The following is an 8,800-nucleotide window of genomic DNA, read 5'->3' as shown; positions in this document are numbered from 1 at the left end:
TGCCTTTCCTTACCCCCATAGCCCTAAACCCACCGGGCACATCATCTCCTCTATTATCACCCCCCCTCCCCCCCCCGGCCACTGCAGCTTCTAGAGGAGCAGGCATTTTTGCGTGCTCTGTTCATGGCTTCACGTCGAGCACCGGGGCTGGTGCATGGTACAAATACAATGAGGACTTAATGGAAGTAATGCATACATATCGCATGCACGGGACACTGGTTTTAAAACTCGAAGTATGATGAGAGAGGCGGTTCCTGCTGCTATTTCCCAGCGACCAGGAGGCTTGGGGGTGTGGGGGGCTTCTCGCAGCAGGAGTACCTACTCTTCACCTCCCCCTCCCCCGCCAAGGTTGTGTATTATTATCCAAATTTGGTGCCTGGCTGGCAGGAGCAGTGGCTCGCTCTCTATCCTCCGGAGGCAGGGGGGAGTGGCGGGAAGGCCTCTATTTAGGTACCTGGCATGGGGCACTAACGCCTCCCAGGCAGGTCCCGCTTGGGAAAAGTGCGGTTGGGCTCTGCCCCTCCTCTTTCTGCTACTCTGCAGTTTTTAAAAACGTGTGTCACGACCCAGAATCGCCTTTCTACGAGCAACGCGCAACTGGGCCCAAGAGCGGACGTCTGCCGAGTTGAAGCAGCGTCCGCTTCCATGCGCAAAGCAGGTCCAGGCGTGGTGGGGGAAGGGCGCAGCGGAGACTCCGGGCGTACGGGGCTCGAGGGTGGCTCGCGTCTGAGGGCCGCGGCGGCAGGGGAGGGAGAAGCGATCCCGTGGGAACCGCCGCCGCGTATCCCGCCCTGCGATAAGGCGAAGGTTCCCAAGGAGGCGGCGGCGGCTCCGTGGCAAGGCCGGGCCGGGCCGGCGGCGGGCGCTTGCCCCGGCGAAGCACTGCAGGTCTGGAGCCTGCTCTCCAAGGCCGCTGGCGCGCCGCGCGCCCCGTCGCCCGTCGCCCGGATGGACCCCGCTCCCGGAGCTGCCACGGCGGGCGCGCGAGCCGGGGTCACGGCCGGGGCGGCCGGCGGCGCGGCGCGGCGCGGCGCGGGGCGGGGCGGCCGGACGCGCGGGGCCGCGAGGGGATGTGACGAGCGGCGCGCTGTGCATTGTGGGAGCCGCGGGCCGCGGCCACTCGCTCCAGTTCTCGGCGGCGGGGCCGGCGGAGGGGGCGAGCGCGGGGCGCGCGGGCGGGCAGGAAGAGGCGGGCGGGCGGGCCAAGCGAGGAGCGCGGAGAGAAAAGGCGCGAGCGGCCGCGAGGGCTCAGGCCGAGACACCGTGCTGCTGCCGCCGCCGCCGCCGCCGAGCCGCCCCGTAAGTCCCGCGCGGGCCCCTCGCCGCTGCGTCCCTGCCGCTCGGGTCCGGCCGCCGCGCGCGCCTTCCGGCCGCGGGTGCCCGGGAGCGGCCCGGCCTGGCGCGCTGCGGGGCGACTCTCGGCAGGGCTCCGGCCTCTCGGCTCGGCGCGGCCCACGCCGGGGCCTCGCGCGCGTACGGCGCCCTCCCAGGCCCTGCCCGGGCCGCGCGGGATTCCCTTTGGTTTTGTTCAAAAAAGCAAACCCGGAAACCAACTTCTCTTCGACACGCTGCGTCTACCCGCGCCGGGGCGCTTTTGTGGGCCGGGGACAGTTGAGGCCTCTCCCCAGGCGAATCTTCCCGGGACTGGCGGGGCTGGGCCCCTGGACGCGGGAGGCCCGCGGCCGGCCTGGGCCTGGGCGCCACGGGCTGCGGCATGCGGAGTTGCACTTGGTGAGGGGCCCGCCTGCCCGCGAGCAGCCGGCCCCGCCACAATGAGGGGGCCCGCGCTGTGGCCCTCGGGCTCTGCGAGGGCCGCGCGGGAGTCGGGAGATGGACACTGGCGGGACTGGAGCCAGGCGGGGGCCGGGGGTGGTCCAGGGATGGGCTGCGGAGGGGCCCTGAGCACCCGCTGCTCTCGCTGGCCTCGGGATCGGCCTTTTGTTCGCTTTGTGGTCGGGAGGCCTTTCTTTAAGCTAACTCGGGACGGCTGTAGGTACCCGGGTGGCGAAGCCCAGCAGCGAAGAGACTTGCTGGGGGCGGGGTGGAGTGACCAGGGGAGTGCGCAGGATGCTGCCGGCTGTGTCACCTGACAACAGGTGTGCAGGGTGGCGCACCGCACCCCCAGTCCCAGAGGGACCGCAAGATCACTCCAGGAGCGGGTCAGTACGTAGCTCGAAAGGTTTGGGACCGTGTTAGGGAAGCTGCGTCCATCTTTGAAAGTAAGAGACTTCCCTACCAAAAGCTGAAACGAACCTTGAATTCAGGAATTACAATTAGTGCGAAGGCCTTGTAAGATTTTAATGATCCAATAAACAGCATAGAGCAACAGACAATTAGAGGGGCACTCCTGTTAGCGTCTCTGTTTTCTTCCACCTTTGTGGTTTGAGGTTTTATGGGTTAAAGAGGAGAGGAAGTGCTTTGTTCTAGGGCCGCCTGCTCCAGGGAGTTTTGAACATCTGATTTGGAGCGAGACTCAGTTTGGTGGAATCCAGCGACTGCAGGCACCTCGCGGGTGCCATAACTTGGAAATGGACACCCTGTGCAGGCGACTGGAATTAATGCTGGTTGTATACAATTGACCAACCTTGGGCAGCACTGTATTGCCCAAGAGATTTTCCACGAAGGAAGGATACAGTTTTCAAGTTTTTATTTTAATAAAAGTAACAAAGCTCTTTAGTCTTCAAATTTCCACCCCCAGCCCCCAACACACACACACACACACACACACACACACACACACAGAGGCAGTTAGTTTTAAAGGAGAGAGTAACATTTCTGCCCTCTCTCCTTTTGTTTGAATCTGTTACATTTGTTAATGCTGGCTTTCCAGATGAGATGTGGGAGGAGAATGTTAGTGAAAATTGTTTGAGGCAAATTTAGGACAGGTTGTATTAAACTTTATTGTCTGGAGTGTCACATGTGCCATTTGGCTTGGTTGTCACCCCATGGACAGGCACAGGGAGTGGCATGTCTCCGTCTGCCATTTCTTCAGGCCCTGAGTTCCATTGCACTTGAGAGAGCCCCTCCTTTCTTCCCCATGGTCAGGGTCAGACTCAGACTCCGTGTTTCCCAATGCCTTCATAACTAATGCTTCCAAAAGTCAGCTAGAGGAGATTGATTTAAATAAGCAAAAACGTGAACTGGAAAACCCAAGCTGCAAGACCCACGTCTCCTCGCAGTATCCGTCAGCACTGCAGTGTCCCTAGGCTTTGTGATAGGTCTTTGGAGGCCCATCGCTGGAGCGTGGGCTGGGGAGGGGCAGGAGTGAGTGGCGTCCATGCCACCACATTCTGTTGGTGCGAGGTACCTGGGACTGTTGCTGGACCCTGCGGACGGAGCTGGTGGGGCAGCCCTTCATTCCTGAGGGTGGTATTGCTTGTTTGCTTCCGTCAGGCCTGCCAGGTCAGTGTCTTGCAGTCTTTGAACAAATGTTTCATGAGAGTCAGCTCTGGTTTACGCAGTCATGACCAAGAAGTGCCCTGCCCCTGCCCTTGGACAGCTGGCACTGAGGGGAGAAGGAGGCACAGGGCTGTTAGAGATCTGTGCAGGAGGTTAGAGCAGCTCTGTGGGGGATGGTAACCCGCCCATCAGTGAGCCCTTACCTGGCATGGAAAGGCAGAACAGAGTTGGCAGAGCAGAGTAGGGCGGGACAGGACAGGTGTCTGACACCAGAGGAACCACATGTGCTGCTCTTAGAAGCAAAGACTGGAGGGGGAGTGAGAACCACTGGAGGCTCAGGGTGGCTGGGTCCTGGCAGGGAGTCCAAAGAGGGTGGAGGGACAAAAGGGCCGAATCCCGAAGGATCCTGCTGTGAGCCACAGTTGATCCCAAGAGCAGTAAGGACCCACTGCAGGGTTCTGAGCAGGAGAGCATGAGATGGGGTGTTCTTTTTCTTGCTGGGACTGTTTGGTCTATTCAGTAAGGCTTCCAGTTGCAAGGCCTGACCAGTTTCAACTTTTCTGTTGGTGTCTCCCTTGCAGCGGCAGAACTGCAGGCTGGCACAGCCTTTAAGAGAGTGGAGATAGGTAGGAAAGTTTGCTTGTGAAGCACACAGACCGTGACCCGCTGTTAAAACAAGGTGCTGGTGCCTTTAGTGCACTTGGGCTGCGGCCCCTCGAGGAGGTGTGTGTTGGTGATGTTTCATCCCCACCCAGCTCCGGCAGTGTCTCAGCTAGTAGTGAATGGCACTTGGGGTTGGGTTTTGCCTTTCCCCACTATTGAAAACCTAATAGAAAGACATGCCTGCTGAAACAGGATATGTGGTTTAGGGCTTATATACTCTCGGTTGGTCTGTGTCTTCTGTTGCCATTCTTTGGTTCACACAGGATGGGCTGTAGGTTCTTCACTCATCACCTCATTATATGATATTGTGTTTAATGAATGGAGAGAGATGTGTTTCCCAGTTCGGTAGCATACAAGAACAGGTCTGTCTACCAGGCCAACCAGAGTGCAGCTTGTACACCCATGCTCTGGGAGCTGTGACTGTGTGGTATACCCACATGCCTCTGGGGAGCTGACAGCAGTGGCACCATCCATCTTTGGTGAGAAGAGAATGAACAGAAGGGAACACTGTCGACAGGATTAGTGTCCTACCCCGGAGTCAGGTGTGCCGGGTTTGCCTTTATGCTGGGAGGCGATGAGAAGGTGACAAGTAGATGAGAAGCTGAGGGCATTTATCCCGCTGCAGGGAAGCGGTGGGCCAGCCGCCCTCGGCAGCAGCAGTTTCAGTGGGGATGGCTCAGGTGCCTCCGTCCTCGTGCTGGAAACAGGGCTCTCCAACGAGAGGCTCCCCAGCAGTTCTAATCAATATTTCATTCAGGATCAATGTGCATGTTTTCATTGCTTAGATAATGAAAGACTTCATGATTGATCATGCAGGCTTTTGTGAATGCTCTGATTGTTTAACTGTTTGTTACAGCTTTGATGGGTCAGTCTCTAAGGGATGTGAGTAAGGTAGGGGTTTCCCTCCGGCCTGTGTTATGGAGTCAGTCTTAGGATGAGAAGAGAGATTTCTGGGACCATAGACTTGCCACAGTGTGACTCATACCTCAGCCAGCAGGATTGCCAGATGGTTCACTCCCTGGGAATCCCTGAGGTGGCCCACAAGCCCCCTGAGCTTTGAGGGTCTTGATTCCCATAGGGATTAGACCAGTTGTGTGTGCACGAAATGTCCCTGACCGGTGACTTGCTGGTCATGTCTGAGGTCCATGACATCTGGAAATGCTGCTCTCGTCTTTGTTAAGGGAACCCCATCCTCTAAATGTCAGCTGCTTTCAAGTCAGCACGTGAGTATCTGCCAGGTGCCAGGCAGGGTGTTGGGTGCCTAGAGGTTCGGGGGTGAGCAGAGCAAATTGGTCCATCCCATCAAAATGAGGCGTTGATGCTGTACTGTATCAGGTGCGAAGGGTGGGGTCCCTGACTTTGGAGTTTATGGAGAAATTGGATCTACAGTAGCAACAAGGTTGGAAGGAAGGGCTGGAAACGGTATTTGCAGAATATTTAAGATTGAGAAAAGCATATATAAAGAACAGGGGCATGCTGAGGGAAGTTAGAAGGTGTGTTTAGCTGAGCCTTGAAGTCCACCATGATCTATGCACTGAGGGAACTGTGAGCAGTCCAACTCGCTGAGCTCTGGTTTGATGGGTTTGAGGGAAGTGGGGCCTGGGCATGGGGCTGCCCCAAGCTGGACTGTCACTGGAATGCAGGGGAGGGAGCTGCATGATGCGTCTGTCACCAGAGAACGTGCCAGGACCCTGAGGCAGGGTTACTCCAGAGAGGATGGGAGAGAGTGTCCCAGACTGAGCAGGCTGCCTGGCTGAAGGGAGGAGGTGGGAATGGGGGTGGCTTGCCACACAGTGAGGAGGAGGAAGGAGGAAAAGGGGTGAGTGTGAGGATTCCTGGGGCTGCTTCCTTCTGCTTCCCTGCTGCTGCTGCTGCTGCTCATAGTGCAGGGCTTGTTATCACGGTCCGTCATGGCCAGTGTCTGACCAGCCTCGTGTGATGAGGGGAGGTGGCGTGCTGCTGCCAGTCATGCCTTGGTTGTGCAGGGGCCTGTGGTCAGAGGCTCGTGCTCATCCCTGCAGTAGTCTGTCTCTGGGTAAGCTGTGAGTTTCTGCAGATGAGGTAGGTGCTGTTTGTGGCTGGGTTGTGGGTGGGGGTGCCACCCAGAGATCCCTTCAGCACTGCCCTGGAAACATCATTTCCTAGGCTGACGACAGCAGAACGGTAGCCCAGCTTCTGTACTGTGATGAATAAATGCAGGGCTGCCCCAAGTCCTATCAGTGTCTTCACAGCGCGGGGTCGGGGGAGCAGTGGCAGTGGGAGGGGGGCTCATGGCTTCCCGTGGGATGTGGAGGTCTTTTTCAGTTTGACCATGTATTGTAGCTGTTCTCCAAAGAGCAACTTATGTGCCCTGAAGAGAAGCAGAGTGCATGGGCAGCCACTTTGTCTAGGATGTAGATCAGGTCGGACATGGGTGGGACAGGGCTCTGTGGGCTGCAGGTGGTCACTCACACCCTGGTATCAGGGCCAGCTTTCAGATTGGTTTGTGATCTGACAGAGGCAGGGTGTTTCCTCTTTCCTTCTGAGTAAATAACTACAGGCCGTTTCCAACCTTTTGTGCAGCTAAGTGTGCCCATGTGACCAAGTTCTAGTTGATCGGTCATGGTCAGAAGTGGTATGCTCCACTCTCAGCCTGTCCCTGAAAACCTCACGCCTTGCCCTCTGTGGTCTCTCCCTCCTGTGTCAACCATGGGAGTCAGGCCCTGAGGATGTCCCAAGTCACAGGGGGGAGGAGTCCGGTTCCATCTCTCAGTATGTGGAGCAGAAGCACCAGCCAGCCATGGATTGTGGGTTTTTGTGAGTGAGAAGTAAGTTGTGGCGGCTCACCTGTTAAGCAGTTAGCAATGCCTTCACCTATACGAACGTCCAAGATAGGTCCTGCAAGAGTGTAACTTTTTTTTAAACCTTAGATGCATTGGTTTTGTTAAGTACTGAGCACTGACTTGAAAAGTGTCAGAACCCTTGCATGCACTTTGATTCGGTTCTCCCAGCAACCCTTGCGGTCCTTTGTACCTTACCTCCACTTGCCAGGTGAGAAGTTAGGCTAAGAGGAGTTAACCTGACTTGCACACAGGTTGCTAGATGGCAGGGCCGTGTTTAGAAACAGAGAAGTCTGGCTTTGGGCTTCTGGCTGTCAGTCGTTGCTGCTCAGCAGCATGTGTCTCAGCTCTCTCCCTACATGGGTGCTTGGCCGGGGCGGCCGGTACCTCTCGAGACCTCTGAAGAATGGGATGGGCCTGGCATACTCGTGGGTTTGACTGGAGACTGCACAGCTGCGAGGCGCTTTTCCAAAAGGTGTTTTAAAAACTGCCACACGTTGCTGCATGTTGTAAGGCTCTATGGCTTAGTCAGAATTTTTGCATCTCCGTGGCTGCAGCTTGAGGAACTATAGTTAGAAGTGCAGAAAGCACACGGGGAGGAGTGAAATGCAGTCTTCAAGCCAGCCCCTTGGCAGAGTAGGGACTTAGAGCGGCTGTATTTGAGAACAGCTTGACTCAATGAGAAGCAAAGCTGTTCTGCCATCAGGGTGGCACTGGGACATGCGTGATGACCCATGAGACCTTTCTTTGGGACCAGGCACCAGGGATGGCTTAGCCACTGTGGCATCAAAGCAAGTCGGGGAGGTAGGCACACAGCCACGTGCCAGGATATGGGCTAGGGGGACATAGTGCAGTGAGCAATTCCAGGCTGTGGTCGGGTGCAGGAAGGTTCCAGGCTCCCTGGCAGAGGAGGCATGTGAGCGTGTGCTTAGCAGGTTGCCATGAGGACAGAGGGCATTCTGGGCAGGAGAGAGGAATAGTCTGTCTGAAGGCATGATCCAGCACAGTGAGCACAGGGCCTTGGATGGATTGGAGAGCCCCTAAGTGGCCACCTCAGGAGCTCTGGGTGATGGGTGACCATCAGAGTTGACAGAGGTGCCTCTGGTATCTGCGAGAAAGGCTGGTGCTGGGAGAACAGCTGAGAAGTAAGGAGGCCAAGCCCAGGCAGGGGATAGGGGGCAAAGAAGGGAAGGGGTTGAGAGGATCTGGAGGTGTGTTCAGAGCCTGCCTGCCTGGTGTTGTGGAGCTGGGGTGGGACTGAGAAATGGGAGCCAGGCTGACTCGTGCTAGAGTAGTGTGGTGGATGATGTTGCTACTGAGGGGACTGAGAGACCGAGAGGAGTTCAAGCTGCCCTCACCATCTGGGAGTCACCAGCATGGTTCCCTAAAGACTCCTAGCTAGAATCAGTGGCAGGGTAGACAAGGAGAGGCACTCTTAAGAAGCAAGGATGCCTACGACCTGCCTGGTCCTGTGTGCTAACGGCCCCTCTCTGCATGGGATCACTGCCTGATGCCCACAGAGGCAGCCCCAGACAACACCTAGAAGGTTGCTGGAGACAACACCAAAGACTGCCCCAGTCAGGAAGGGGCTGAGCTGCTGTTTATCATCACTGGCCACTGGCTTCCCCCACTGAAAGGGCAGAGACTTTGAGATTTAAGAGCTCTTACTCTTAAGGCATTGAGTTGTTGGTCTGTGAAACACATTGGTAGGAAAGTAAAAGACTGCTAGGAGGCCAGGCACAGCTTTCCCCAAAAACGCAGGCACACACGCCATTTCCTGCTCTCAGAGAGCTTGGGCACGTGTATGCAGGGGACTGCTTTAAAGGGGAGCTTGTTAGAGCAAGAAACACAGCCAAATATTGTTTCAGGAAATGCAGACCCCTCTATGACTCTGTCTGGCATTCACTGAGCAGCTGTGA

The 8,800-nt window shown here is 56.8% G+C and overlaps 1 protein-coding gene across 8 annotated transcripts in view; it reads left to right on the top strand.

The window, feature by feature from the left end:
- The first annotated feature begins 428 nt into the window (after nt 1-428).
- Nucleotides 429-8,800, top strand: part of MACROH2A1 (macroH2A.1 histone) — a 64,618-nt gene continuing 56,246 nt past the window's right edge. For 4 of the 8 annotated variants that reach the window (XM_051843406.2, XM_051843404.2, XM_051843405.2 and 1 more), the window contains exon 1: nt 1,092-1,299. The gene's annotated coding sequence lies outside the window, so the exon portion shown is untranslated. Of the gene's footprint in view, nt 659-1,091; nt 1,300-8,800 lie in introns of those variants that run through there. The other 4 variants (XM_070076116.1, XM_070076117.1, XM_051843403.2 and 1 more) reach the window with 2 other exon arrangements.

Source organism: Oryctolagus cuniculus, chromosome 6 (genome assembly GCF_964237555.1).
Source record: "Oryctolagus cuniculus chromosome 6, mOryCun1.1, whole genome shotgun sequence".
NCBI classification, from domain to species: domain Eukaryota; kingdom Metazoa; phylum Chordata; class Mammalia; order Lagomorpha; family Leporidae; genus Oryctolagus; species Oryctolagus cuniculus.
This window is presented reverse-complemented; position numbering and strand designations above follow the sequence as displayed.